The 14971-nt window shown below is 48.3% G+C and overlaps 3 non-coding genes across 3 annotated transcripts; 2 read left to right on the forward strand and 1 right to left on the reverse strand.

The window, feature by feature from the left end:
* Nucleotides 1-4922: 4922 nt before the first annotated feature.
* TRNAC-GCA (transfer RNA cysteine (anticodon GCA)) lies at nucleotides 4923-4994 on the reverse strand. Its single transcript has one exon. It is a non-coding gene; the product is annotated as a tRNA-Cys (tRNA).
* A 3718-nt stretch (nucleotides 4995-8712) lies between these two features.
* Nucleotides 8713-8784, forward strand: TRNAC-GCA (transfer RNA cysteine (anticodon GCA)). Its single transcript has one exon. It is a non-coding gene; the product is annotated as a tRNA-Cys (tRNA).
* Nucleotides 8785-9907: 1123 nt separating this feature from the next.
* Nucleotides 9908-9979, forward strand: TRNAC-GCA (transfer RNA cysteine (anticodon GCA)). Its single transcript has one exon. It is a non-coding gene; the product is annotated as a tRNA-Cys (tRNA).
* Nucleotides 9980-14971: the final 4992 nt, after the last annotated feature.

Raw genomic sequence — 14971 nt, forward strand, 5'->3', positions numbered from 1 at the left:
GTTAGTCGTCGATTTGCTCGAGCGGGCGCCAGTAACGTCTCCATTTGTCCCTGTCGCGTGCTAGTGTAGCCCAATGGCATCTGTTCGCTCCGGGAACATGAAGGGCCTCAAACCGATCGTTCATGATCTTCAGGAAGAAGTCTGACCATCTGGTAGGTGGGCGGCCACGCGGTCTCTTGACATCCCGTGGAATCCAATCAGTAACAGCTCTAGTCCAACGGTCGTCTTTAAATCTCATTACGTGACCAGCCCATCTGATTTTCGACACCTTGGCAAATGAGACAGCGTCCCTGATCCTTGATCGTCGACGGATGTCAGAACTCCGGATTCTTTCTCTCAATTGAGTGAAACGTGATATTCCAAGCATAGCTCTTTCAATTCTTCTTTGGGAGACCTGAATGGCGTTCTCATCTTATTTGCGTAGGGCCCAGGTGTCTGAGGCATATGTTAATGCAGGAAGAACAGTGGAATCAAAGAGATGTGCCTGGAGCCGGAGGTTCTTCGTCCTCTTAGCTATTTCTTCGACGTTCTTGAAGGCGTTCCAAGCCGCTCTCTTCCTCCTGCGCAGCTCGGGTGCCAGGTCATTTGTCATGTTGACCTCTCGACCTAGGTAGACATAGCTGTTGCATTTGGAGATGGTCGTTCCATTGAGAGCGAATGGGGCGTCAGGAACAAGGCTGTTTCTCATAAACATTGTCTTCGTAAGATTCAGCTGTAGTCCTACCTTTCCACACTCACGGTCAAAGTCGGCCAGCATTTGTGCCGCTTGGCTGATGTTTGGTGTTATTAAAACAATATCATCAGCAAAGCGGAGGTGGTGTAATTGCCGACCATCTATCTTCACTCCCATTTCTTCCCATTCCAGTCGTCGCATGATGTTCTCGAGGGTGGCACTGAAGAGTTTCGGTGAAATGGTATCACCCTGCCGCACCCCTCTCTTCACATCAACGATCACTTCTTTGTAGAATGGTGAGATCCTGGTAGTGAATCCGCAATACAGCTCACGGAGGATCCTGATGTATTGGGCTTGAATGCCCTGATTGGCTAGGGCTTCAATGACCGCTTCCGTCTCAACAGAATCAAAGGCCTTCTTTAAATCAATGAACGTTAAGCAGAGCGGCATCTTGAACTCCCGAGAAACCTCAATGAGCTTGGTTACCGTGTGGATATGGTCGATGGTGCTGAATCCTTTGTGGAACCCTGCTTGCTCGCATGGTTGTCCTTCATCTAGTGTTCTGCCAATCCTATTCAGGATGACTCGAGTGAACAACTTGTAGATGACAGACAATAGGCAGATCGGGCGATAGTTGCCAATGTCATGGATGTCTCCCTTCTTGAACAGTAGTACGGTCCTGCTGGTTTTCCATTGGGACGGAACCTTGCATTCAGACAGGTAGCGAGTGAAGAGCCGAGCCAGTGTATTGATGAGTACTGACAGCAGGTTCTTCAGGTGTTCAGGTCTGACCTTGTCTGGGCCGGGTGCTGTTTGTTTCTTTACCGACGAAATACAACTACAACTGGTCTCATGTATATATAATATACATATTATATATGTATATATAATATGGAACGCTTGGAACGCCTTCAAGAACGTCGAAGAAATAGCTAAGAGGACGAAGAACCTCCGGCTCCAGTCACATCTCTTTGATTCCACTGTTCTTCCTGCATTAACATATGCCTCAGAGACCTGGGCCCTACGCAAACAAGATGAGAACGCCATCCAGGTCTCCCAAAGAAGAATAGAAAGAGCCATGCTTGGAATATCACGTTTCACTCAAGTGAGAGAAAGAATCCGGAGTTCTGACATCCGTCGACGATCAAGGATCAGGGACGCTGTCTCATTTGCCAAGGTGTCGAAAATCAGATGGGCTGGTCACGTAATGAGATTTAAAGACAACCGCTGGACTAGAGCTGTTACTGACTGGATTCCACAGATGTCAAAAGACCGCGTGGCCGTCCACCTACCAGATGGTCAGACTTCTTCATCAAGATCATGAACGATCGGTTTGAGGCTCTTCATGTTCCCAGAGCGAACAGATGCCATTGGGCTACACTAGCACGCGACAGGGACAAATGGAGATGTTACTGGCGCCCGCTCGAGCAAATTGACGACTAACGGGAAGTTAAGTGATTAAGTGATATTATATGGAGCGATAGCACAGCGGTAGGGCATTTGCCTTTCTCGCGGCCGGCCTGGCCAACCCAGGTTCGATTCCTCCGCCCCTCTCGGAGAGCCCGGCAAGTTACCGAGAGTATCTCGACCGCATATATTCAATATGCCAAACACAGTAACAACAAGTCTCACAATGGAGACGTTACTGGCGCCCACTCGAGCAAATCGATGAACAGCGGGAGGACAGTGCTACAGTGGTACTTTATATGCCAGAATTGAGAACTGATTTAAATGAGAATAGTTATTAGATTATATGGTTTTAAATGATTTGAATTTATTTATTTAGATAGATTTAAATCATAAAGCAGTCCATCATCACAATTGACATTTATCTTTTTTGTGATCATTTCATTTGTGATTTTGTTGTAACAATTAATATGAAGCGAATTTGTTCCGTGCCTGCTGAGGGAGCCGGAGTGTGGGGTGGGAGGTCACACCGTGGTGGGAAGGTCACATTGATGGTGGGATTGGTGTGGAAAATTGGATGCCTGAAAAAAAAATTGCATTATGAACAACATTTTTTGGGGGGGGGGGGAGTCACACCTTGCAATGCACAGGGGTTAGTCCTGGCTCTGCACTCAGGAGTTACTCCTGGCGGTGCTCAGGACCATATCGGATGCTGGGAATCGAACCCGGGTTGGCCGCGTGCAAGGCAAACGCCCTACCCGCTGTGCTATCTCTCCAGCCCCATGAACAACTTTTAAATAACAGTGTTTTAATAAAAACACGTGCTGGGGAGAGAATGGCCCCATCAGTACCAGGAGCCAGCCCAAGCCTGGAGTGGCCCTGGACAGCACCAGACCCCACCTGGGCACTGCCCTGGGACAGCCCTGACCCTCCAGGACAGTCTCACATGGCCCCACTGGGGATCGAAACCCCCACGCGCAGGTCAGGAAAATAGGCTGGGTGGGTGCAGCACTTTCTCCAGGACTCTGTCCTGCACAACCAGCAGCTCTGACGCCATCCCGTGCAGACCCCGGAGAGTGTGGGGACCCCAGTCTGCAGCGTGCGGGGGGCTTGTCTCTCACTGGGCTGAGACACCCGATGGCACAGGTCCCGGGGGTATCCCTGCCCTCCTACCTCCTTCCAGCCTCCTTCAAACTGGCCTGGCCCTGAGCACAGTCTCGGAGAGTCTCAGCCTCACTCCAACTTACGGCCTCACTGAGGTCCTGGCTCCTGGAAACGAGAAAGGGGCCAGCTCCACCTTACTCACATACGCCTCTGACTGGCTCACACAGAGCCTTCTTTTCTTCTTTTTCATTTTTTAAATTTACTTTTTATTTTAAATTGAATCTGCATGAGAAACAGTCACAAAGCTTTCACAATCCGGTTTCCAGTCATACAATGTTCCAACACCCATCCCTCTACTAGTGTACGTTTCCCACCACTAATATTCCCCCATATCTCTCCTGCCGCCCTGGACCTCAGCCCGCCTCTGTGACAGGCACTTTTCTTCTCTCTCTCTCTCTCTCTCTCTCTCTCTCTCTCTCTCTCTCTCTCTCTCTCTCATTTTGGGCATTATGTTTTGCATTACATATATATGTTTTTTTCTTTTTTAAGTCATACTAGACGATGCACAGGGGTTACTCCTGGGTCCGCACTCAGTAATTACTCCTGGAGGTGCTTGGGGAACCATATGGGATGCTGGGAATCAAACCCGGTTGGCTGCATGCAAGGCCAATGCCCTACCTTACACTGTGCTATCGCTCCAGCCCCTGCAACACATATTTAGAGGCCATCAAGTTGGGTCCTTTGCTCACATTCAGCACACATCTCCCATCCAGAGAGAATCCTTCCAACCATCATAGTCAGAACGGTCCCTTCTCTATTCTAACTGCCCTCTCCCCTAGCCCGAGAGGCAGGTTTCTAACCATTGATCATTTGTCCTGACCCTTGTTTCTACTGTCTTTGGATGTTTGTCTCAAACTATTTTTTATATCCCACAAATGAGTGTGGTCATTCTATGTCTGTCCTTCTCCTTCTAAATTATTTTACTTAGAGAGATACTCTTCATGTCCATGCATTTACAGGAAAATTTCATGACTTCATTTTTTCCCCAACAGCTGTGTAGTATTCCATTGTATAGATGTACCATAGTTTCTTCAACCAGTCATTTGTTTTCCAGCAGGCGGGTTATTTCCAGGTTCTGGCTATTGTGAACAGTGCATAGTCTTATATTCATGGGGCCTATGTAACCTGGTAGGTCAATCCCAGCACCTCATTTCCATAAGGACAGCTGATCCCAGTGTAGGAAAGGGATGCTCATCCCATAAGCAGCTCCCAGCCTGGCAGAGTCCTTGTCCCTGTGCTCAGGTGGGACTGCTGTGGTCACAGAGCAGGGGCTCACAGCTGAGACCCTGGGGGTGCTGCCCTGGGAGCTGTGACCTGCAGGCTGGGTGCTGCTCTTCCTCACCAGCACAGGAGCCTGAAGGAGGTTCAGTCCACTGCAGGAGAGCACCTGGCCAAGCACGTGTCTGCTAGGAGTGGGGAGGGTGGCTGAGATGGAAGGGACAAGAGCTGAGTGGCCCCAGACCTACTCTACAGGGGTCGGGAACTATCGAGGGAACTCCAGGCAGCCCTGGGGCCTAATGGCCATAGTGGGGTGAGCAGGGCCCCTTCAGAGAGAGGGACTTGAGGGTTGCTGCAGCCTGAGCTGGCACTCTGGAGGGGAATCCCCCAGGCCATGAATGGAGTTCTTACCCATCAGTGGTGTCCTAAACTTCAAGTGAGTGACTTAGGACCCAAAAGGAGGGGGCACCCGGATTTGAACCGGGGACCTCTTGATCTGCAGTCAAATGCTCTACCCCTGAGCTATGCCCCCTGGCATGTCTATGTGTCCTGATGAGCACCTTTCCCTGTGAGTCCCTGCCACTGGGTGAGTCAGGTTGCTCCCCTGCCCACTCTCAGAAGCTACCAGACCTGCTTGTCTTCTAGAAGCATCCTTGCAGCTTGCAGCGCGGCCTCAGGGCACTGGGGTAAGCAGAGGGTGGGGGGGGTGGCTCAGAACCCCAAACCCTTTTATTGTCTTCTTGTTTAGCCCAGCAGCTGGCTAAGCTACAAAATGGCCCCACATGATCTGGAGACTCACCAATGAATCTCAGAACCAAGCAGCTCTCTGCAGGGATGCCTCCAAACCTTGCACCAGGTGATTTCACTGGGGTGCATCAGATGGGAGCAGGCATCGTCCCTCCACATGCCCCCTATGAATCCCGGCAGCCACAAACTTCCAGAGCTGAATGAAAAGCCCAGGAATGCGGGACCAGTGACTGCAATCTCCAGGACTCAAGGGATCATGGACAGGCCAGTCCTTCCAATCTTCCCACCCCTTCGGGGTCTTGGCTGTCACACCCACAAGCTGCCTCCAGTGCCACTTAAGCACATTAATGGCCGCGATCCAGAGACTCACAAATGAATCTCGGAACTGAGCAGCTCGCTGCAGATATTTCTCCACACACAAATTATTCAAAATTTTAGAATTGCCAGAGCACGTGGCCACAAGACATCTCATGTTATTCATAGCTAAATGAATGCTATCCAAAATAAATGATCTAGCATCTGCCTGTTGGGCAGGCTTAAGCAGTGTTGGGGAAACAATGGTGGCGGGATTGGTGTTGTAATATTGAATGTAAACCATTATTATGAACAACTTTATGGAAATAAAATTTAAAATAAAATGAAGTTCAAAAAAATGGCCCCATACTCCTACCAGCATCCCCGATAATCTGGTTGTCCCTTCAAGAAGGACAAAAGACCCAAGTCACGCAGAGTCCTTGAGCTGAAGGAGGTTCCATGAGCTTCCCTAGAGACTCCATGAGTCAGGACAGGAAGGAAATTTATTGATCCCCTAACGCCTCCTGCACACCTACCCCCCGCCCCTTGGAACATCAGTCCCAGTGGAGAGACACCTTCTGCGCAGGTGCAGGTATCAGGGGCAGGAGCTGTATGATGGTCATTTGTGTGTTGGATCAAAAGAGCCAGTGACACGTTTATCCTGAAGGTCCTCCCAGCAGGGATGTCCCTGCCGCTGTGGGAGCTGAAGCAGTGACAAGTGGGGAGGGGTAGATGCTGCCTCTGAGGGGTGGGGACCCTGGGATGGCACAGGTGGAGTTGGGGGAGTTGGTAGAGGATCTCGGTTGGTCTTTCCAGCATGGAGAGGTGAGTGGAAACTTACTTTGTGCTGTGAGAGTGTGGGTGACCTTGAGGAGAAGGTGATTGTTAGACCCATTTGACAGGTGTGGTGTATAGCTCAGGGATAGAGCACTTGACTGTACACCCAGTGATCCCTATTAAAATCTAGGCGCCCCCTCCCATTTTCATTTTTCTAATCATATATCCCTTGCTCATTTCTACTTACCCCTCATGTCCCACTTCCTTTCCTCCACTGCCTCAGCTCACTCTCCTCCTGGTTGATTCCATTTTTCTAGAAGGGAACCCAGTCCCTGTACCAAATAGCTTCTCAGTCAGAGAGAGTCAGTTCAATGACCAGGCCTGAGAATACAGAACTTCCTTCACTCACAGTGCCACGGAAACGAAGGGCCCCTCAGAGATCTTGGAGAACCAGGTTGCCCCAGGAACCAAACCCTGCCGGGACCCCCTCACTGATGAACTATATATTCATCATTCCCTCATTGCCTTGATGGGTAAAGGGAATCTGATTCTCAGTCAATGACACCATCCTACGCTCTATAGGGAAAACTTGGGAAGCTCTTGGGCATTTGGGTGGGTCGTTGGTGTGCTGAATCCCTGTATATTGGAACTTGTAAACTTATACACTGCCGTAACCATATTACCTAAGCTATAATAAAAGAATTAAAGAGGATGTAGCCATGAAATATTTTGAAGTTGTAGGTCTTTGAGGAGAAAAATCAATTAAAAAGTAGAGCAATAAGGTCTCATGATGCCAAGCAACCCAAGACCTGCTGAGGGGCCCCACAAAAGGTCAGGAAGTTGGTCAGGAGCCAGTTTATGGCGTCTCACAGGCTCCTGGTGAGAGGACTTCCTATCAGAACTCTCAGGACACTCAGGTCTTCTGCAGACAACCATGTCTCTCCCTCTCTCTCCTGCATTCTGCTCTTGCTTCCTACTCTGCGTCTACTATCTTCAACATCAAAATATCTTATTTGTTGTTTGGGCCGTGTGGCATGAGCCACAGGAAGAGGGTCACTGGATAGTGGCAAGGAGACTCACAGGCACGAATGATTCCCTGAGTGATGTGAGAAAATGTTCTATCTGTGAAGCAGAAGAGGATGTTCTAAAAAGAGTTCACTAGACTAAAAGAAAATACGTTTTAAAAAGTGGATGGAGAGAGACACCAAGCCAATGAAACCCCCAGTTACACAGATTTCAGGTTAAAAACTCTGGGGTCTTCTCAGAGTGGGTCAGGAAGCTTCTGGAAGCCCCAGCCAGCCATACCCATCCGCACAGATGCTGCCATATCAGCAGGGACCCAGCTTCAGAAATTCCCCAAATTTCCGGACATATGAACCAAACTGCTGAAGCTAGCAACAAAGGATTCAGTAAACCCCAACAACTACTTAAATAATTTCATTGTGCCATATCACGATTTTGATGAATTTTCTTTAACTTAAGTATTTTTCAATAATTCCATTATCCATTTTGTTGTAAGAAGCAACTTAAATTATTTTGTGCCTGCTCTAGGGAGAGTGAGTGGGAAACTAGGGACAATGGTGGAGGGAGTTCACTCTGCTGGAGACAATGGGGTTAGGACGTTAAATCCCCGAAACAGCTGTATTATGAGCAACTTTGTAAACCATGGATTAAATAAAGTTTAAAAGTATAATAAAAAGTGGATAAAAATGTAAAAAATTCAAGAGAAAGTGATAAAAGTCAAGTTGGGTCACTTAAGTAAAAGATATATCAAAAAGACTAAGGAATACACTAAAAACGAGAAATATTTTGTTAATGATAAACTGAGAAGTTGAAATGCGAAGGTGCAGAAACCAAATCTCCAAAGTTCTAAAGGCAAAGACTGTGGGACACATGATATCAAGAAATTTTTCATCCTCAGATGAGGGGTTTGCCCTAGAAAATGACTGTGGTACCAGCAGGATGGACAAGAAGTCTCTGGCCACATGGGAATATTTGTTCTGGACGCTGCCCTGCCCCGCACAGCTCCAAGTCTAACTCCCAACTCAAAGCCGGCAACTCGCTCAGCTCCTGTCACAGGGAGCTCAGGGTGGGCACAGCATGTGGTCCCCAGAAACCCTACTCTTGGAGATCTGGGACTCTTTCATCCGAACTGAAAGACAGAGGGAATAATTGGGGTACAGGTAGGACCTTAGGGTCACTATGGAGCCCGTGAAAGCACCTGAGCCAAAACCAAAGAGGCCACGGGAAGGGAGACCCACAGAGACCCGGTCTCTGCCCTCTGCAGACCCCACCACTCTGAGGCCGGGCATCAAGGAGGCTCCCAGGAGACAGGTCTGACAGCTTCTGAGAGTGGGCAGGGGAGTGACCTGACTCACCCAGTGACAGGGACTCATAGGGAAAGGTGCTCATCAGGACACATGGACATGCCAGGGGGCATAGCTCAGGGGTAGAGCATTTGACTGCAGATCAAGAGGTCCCCGGTTCAAATCCGGGTGCCCCCTCCTTTTGGTACCTAAGTTCCCCACTCGAAGTTTAAGGTCTGCACTGGTGGTGAGAGAGCCCCACTCATGGCCTGAGGGGGGGTCCCCAGAGCCTCGCAGGCTGCAGCAGCTCCTGCTGTCCCTCTCTGTGGAAGGGTCACCTCTCACCCATCTGCAATCACTGAGGCCCAGGACTGACTGCCTGGGGTCCCTCTTTATAGCGCCCCGACAGGGGCTGGAGCAATAGCACAGCAGGTAAGGTGTTTGCCTTGCATGTGGCCAAACTGGGTTTGATTCCCAGCATCCCATATGGTCCCCCGAGCACCGCCAGAAGTAATTCCTGAGTGCATGAGCCAGGAGTAACCCCTGTGCATCACTGGATGTGACCCAAAAAGAAAAAAAAAATACTGCCCCGACAGAGTAGGTCTCAGGACCACTCAGCTCTAGGCCCCTGCTACGTCCCTGGCCCTTCCCCCACTCCCAGAAGGACAGAGGTAGCCTTGTGGGGTCTTGCCGTACCCCACCACTCAAGTTGCAGGACTAACAGCAGCTGTCACACCCTCCAAAAGATCCCAAGGACATGTGGATTAAGAGAATATTCCCCATTAGACCATGCATGTTCTGGGGACAGAGGTTCGGCTCGGCAAGGAGCTGTCACTGCACCTCCTAGTTCCCTGCTGGACCCAGAGACGTGAACCCCATGATCTGGGCTTCTCATGAGCTTCATGGGAGGTTTCCTGATCCAGGACAGAGGGAGTTTCTCAATCCCCCTAGGCCTTGCCCCCCATGACCATGGTCCCAAGGGAGAGACACCCTCTGTGCAGGTGCAGGTCACAGTGGCAAGAGCTGTGTGATGGTCACTTGTGTGTTGTATCAAAGAGGCAGAGAGGACACGTTTATCATGAAGGTCCTCCCAACAGTGTCCCTGCCACTGTGGGTGCTGAAGCCAGTGACAAGTGGGGAGGGGCAGATGCTGTCTCTGAGTGGTGGAGTCCTGGAGGTGCACAGAAGGAGTTGGGGGAGTTGCGGGAGGGTCACTGCTTGGTCTTTCCAGCATGGAGAGATGATTGGAATCTTGCCCTGTGCTGTGGGAATGTGGGGTGACTCTGGGTAAAGATGACTTTGAGACCCATCCAATAGGTGTGGGGGCATAGCTCAGGGGTAGAGTATTTGACTGCAGATCAAGAGGTCCCCGGTTCAAATCCGAGTGCCCCCTCATCTTCCCCCACGTTGATATTGTGCTTTGTCCCTGCACTTCTAGTTCCCGATGTCCACTGGCATCGAGTACAGATTCCCGGCTTTCTAGAACATCAGAAGTGGAGATATAGCAGTTCGTGGTTTTTACATGAATGTCTGCTAGAATCATCGCAAGGGTCCAGAAAAGCACCATTTGACCCAGACACTTGACCACTTGACATCCCGTTACTCATCGATTTGCTCGAGCGGGCACCAGTAACGTCTACATTCATCCCTGTCTCGTGCTAGTGTAGCTCAATGGTGTCTGCTCGTTCTAAGAACACAAAGAGCCTCAAACTGATCATTCAGGGTCTTGACAAAGAAGTCTGACCATCTCGTAGATGGGCGGCCATGCGACCTTTAGACGTCCTGTGAAATCCAGTCAGTAACAGCTCCAGTCCACCGGTCATCTCCAAATCTCATTATGTGTCTAGTCCATCGGATTTTCAATGCCTTGGCAAACGAGACAGCATCCCTGATTCTTGACCATAGACAGAGGTTGGAACTCCGGATTCTTTCTCTCACTTGAGTGAAGCGTGATTCTCCAAGCATAGCCCTTTCGATTCCCCTTTGGGAGACCCAAATAGAGTTCTCATCCTGGTTTCATAGGGCCCAGGTCTCTGAGGCGTATGTTAATGCAGGAAGAACACTGGAATCAAAGAGATGTGTCCTGAGTCAGAGGTTCATTGTCCTCTTAGCTATTTCTTTGACGCTCTTGAAGGCGTTCCAAGCCACTCTCTTCCTCCTCCACAACCCAGGTGCCAGGTCATTCGTCATGTTGACTTCTCGACCCAGGTACACATAACTGTTGCATACAGAGATGTTCATTCCGTTGTGAGTGAATGGAATGTCAGGAATAAGACCGTTTCTCATAAACATTGTCCCAGACACAACCTAGAATATTTTTCAGTATGTGAGCTAAGCCAGGTAGCCAAACGTCCATGGTCAAATGTGCAGTAGATTGAGTGCAGCTTCAGCAAAGCTTCCAGAAGGCTCCCAGCACAGGAAGCCCCTGAGCCTGTCAGCCAGCACCGTGTCCATGGTCTCGGTCCTTCCTGTGAGAAGCTTTGGACTTGACCTGAGCCGCCACTCCCAGGTACATTGTTCTGTCAGTGCACCATGCTCTTTTGTGACCCCCTTTCACCCAGGGGTCCCCAGGGCTGAGGTGGGACTGATCTTCTGCTCAGTGGAATCTCGGGTTCCCAGGCTCAGGGACAGTTGCAGGCCCCGAGCATACACAGAGATGACACAGCAATATTTCCTGTAATACCATCTGTGTGACTCCTCAAACAACCTATGCTCATCCCAACTCTGAAGTCCCCCTCTGAGGATGACCAGTGATGGTTTTTTTCAGGTAAAACTAGAATGTGATGGTTTCCCTGGTTTGGGAAACAAGTGAGCATTTTGTAGATAATCTTGAATTCACTGTGGATCAGAGGCCCAGCACGGGACTCAGAGACACACCCAGGAATCGTCCCTCACACTGTCAGCTTTATAAGCTTGCTCTCAACCGTATGAAGAAACATCAGGACTCTTCAGGTTCATGCAACAGACATTTATACTTAACAAAAACATCCTTGTGTGACACAACTTGATACAAGAGGCTTTTTCCAGGGCCCAGAGTGAGGCAAGGAGGGAGTTTGCCTTATTCTCAGCCAACCCTGGTTCAATCTGAGGCATCCTATATGGTCTCTAGAGCACTGCCAAGAGTAATTCATGAGTTCAGGGCCAAGAGTCACTCCTGATCATCACTGGGTGTGGCCCAAAAGCAAGCAAACAGAGAAGCTGTTTCTCTTTCACTGAGTTGCAGGAAAGCACAAGGAGAAAGAACCATTTTTCATGGAGCAAGTCACCTCTCACATTCCTGCGCTTTCTCCATCCCGAGAAGCTGGTCCAACTCCCTGGTCAGCCCATTCTGTCCACAGTGTTCTGATCACAATCAAGCTAGAGACACAAAGCAAAGCTCCTTTGTCTCTTGAAGAAGTTTACAAGTGCCTCAACAAGCCTTCACACCCTTCAGGTACACCAGCTCCCTGGACTGAAGGCCCTGGGCAGGCCTCTCCAGAAGGCAGGACCCAACAGCCTCCACTACTGACCTCTGCCCTGTCAGTGGACTCATCTTCCTGGTCCTTGAGCTCAGTTATGGGGGATACTGTACGCGAGCACCACAAATCAACATCCCCAGGAGTCCTCTACCACGCTAGATCATTCAGATTTGAAGGAATGATAAAAAGCGTCAGGGACACGCAACAGCTCAAGGAATTCATTGCCTTGAAACCAGTTTCCAAACAAGCTTCTCTGATGACAGGACTGACTTCCCAGCACATAGCACTAGGTCTGCCTCCCCCAGGTGCCGAGGGCTGCCCCCGACTAGATTAAGAAAGGCATGTTTCCAACCCCATCCAAAAATGGGGCAAGGAAATGAACAGAAACTTTCTCAAAGAAGAAATCCGAATGGCAAAAAAGCACATGAGAAAATGCTCTACATCATTAATCATCAGGGAGATGCAGGTCAAAACCACAATGAGATGCCATCTCACACCTCAGAGACTGGCCCACATTCAAAAGAACAAAAGCAACCGATGCTGGCGTGGATGTGGCGAGAAAGGGACACTCCTTCACTGTTGGTAGGAATGTCGACTGGTTCAGCCCTTCTGGAAAACAGTATGGACGATTCTCAAAAAATTAGAAATTGAGCTCCCATTTGACCCAGCAATACCACTCCTGGGAATATATCCCAGAGAGGCAAAAATGTGTAGTCGAAGTGACATCTGCACTTGTTTGTTCATTGCAGCACTCTTTACAATAGCCAGAATCTGGAAGAAACCTGAGTGCCCAAGAACAGATGACTGGTTAAAGAAACTTTGGTACATCTACACAATGGAGTACTATGTAGCTGTTAGAAAAGATGAAGTCATGAAATTTACATACAAGTGGTACAATATGGAAAGTATCATGCTAAGCGAAATGAGTCAGAAAGAGAGGGATAGACATAGAAAGATTGCATTCATCTGGGGGATATAAAGTAACAAAGTATGAGATTAATACCCAAGAATAGCTGAGATCAGCACCAGGAGGATTACTCCATAGCTTAGTGGCCAGTTGGGCATTCTAGAGGAAAGGGCAGCTCAGATAGAGAACGGAACACCAAATAAAGGGTGTTTGGAGGACCCTCCCAGGAGGGGAGATGCATGTCGAAAGTGGACTATGGACTGAACATGTTTGCCACTCAATGCCTCTTTTGCAGACCACAACACCCAAAAGGAGAGAGAGAACACAGGGGATTGCCTTGCCACAGAGGCAGGGGGGGATGGGGGGATGGGGGTGGGGGGGATATTATCCATGGTGGTGGAAAATGGGCACTGGTGGAGGGATGGGTATCTGATCATTGTATAATCAAACCCAAGCCCAAAAAATTGTAAATCTACAACTGTACCTCATGGTGTTTCACTAATAAAAAAAAATTTAAAAAAAAAAAGAAAGGCATGTTTATACTCGGCCTCTGAGGGATTTTATACACTTTGAATAATGAATTAGGATCTTCTATATATTGAATATTCAAGGTCTTACCAGTTATTTTTACATCCATAGAGTACTTTGAGGTTTTTTTTTTTCCTTTCAATTTTGGGCCACACCTAGCAGTGCTCGGGGCCTATTCCTGGCTCTGTACTCAGGAATTACTCAGCCAGTCGCATACAAGGCAAATACCCTACCTAGTGTACATCATTCTGGCCCCAAACATCCATAAAGATTTTTTTGCAATATATTATTTATTAGTGTAGGTATTTAAGAATATCTATATATAATATTTTCTAATGTAAAACCAATAGTCCCTTTCTTAGGATAAGACATTATATTTAATTGGCCTCTTCAGGTTTTTCCCTTAAAATTTTCTTAATTCTCTTCACTCTTACTAAATTTTCATTATAAACTACAAAGTGTATTGGCTAAGAATTAAAAATAAAGTTTTAGAGGGCTGGAGCAATAGCACAGAGGGTAGGGCATTTGCCTTGCACGCGGCCAACCTGGATTCGATTCCCAGCATCCCATATGGTCCCCTGAGCACCGCCAGGGGTAATTCCTGAGCGCAGAGCCAGAAGTAACCCTGTGCATTGCCGGGTGTGACCCAAAAAGCAAAGTAAATAAATAAAGTTTTATTTATGACAAGGAAGACATTATTACTATCACCATGAGACCCAAGTATAAAATAAAATCCAAAGCACTCTTTTTTTATGCCAGAATTGAAAAACTCATTTAAGTGAGAATAGATATTAGGTTATATAGTTTTAAATGACTTGAATTTATTTGTATAGATTAAAATCATGAAGCAGTCCGTCATCACCATTGACATTTATTTCTTTTGTGATCATTCCGTTTGTAATTTTGTTGTAACAATTGATATGAAGCGAGTTTGTTTCGTGCCTGTTGAGGGCGCAGGCGTGTGGGGTCGGAAGGATACTGAGACACTGTGGCAGGAAGGTCACACTGCTGGTGGGATTGGTGTGGAAAATTGGATGCCTGAAAAATAAAATTTTTTTATACCTATATATATATTTTTAATTTTTATTAGTGAAACACCATGAGGTACAGTTGTAGACTTACAATTTTTTGTGCTTGGATTTCAGTTATACAATGATCAAGTACCCATCCCTCCACCAGTGCCCATTTTCCACCACTACGGATCCCAGTATCCCTCCCACCCCCCATCTGCCCCCATCCCACCTTGCCTCTGTGGCAGGGCATTCCCCTCTGTTCTCTCTCTCTCCTTTTGGGTGCTGTGGTTTGCAAAAGAGGCATTGAGTGGCAATCATGTTCGGTCTATAGTCTACTTTCAGCATGTTTCTCCCATCCTGGGAGGATCCTCCCAACACCCTTTATTTGGTGCTCCCTTCTCTATCTGAGCTGCCTTTTCCCCTAGCATGTGTGGCTGCCCTCCAAGCCATGGAGTAAACCTCCTGGTACTTATCTCAGC

The sequence above is a fragment of the Sorex fumeus genome, unplaced genomic scaffold, assembly GCF_029834395.1.
Source record: "Sorex fumeus unplaced genomic scaffold, SorFum_2.1 ptg000143l, whole genome shotgun sequence".
NCBI classification, from domain to species: Eukaryota; Metazoa; Chordata; class Mammalia; order Eulipotyphla; family Soricidae; genus Sorex; species Sorex fumeus.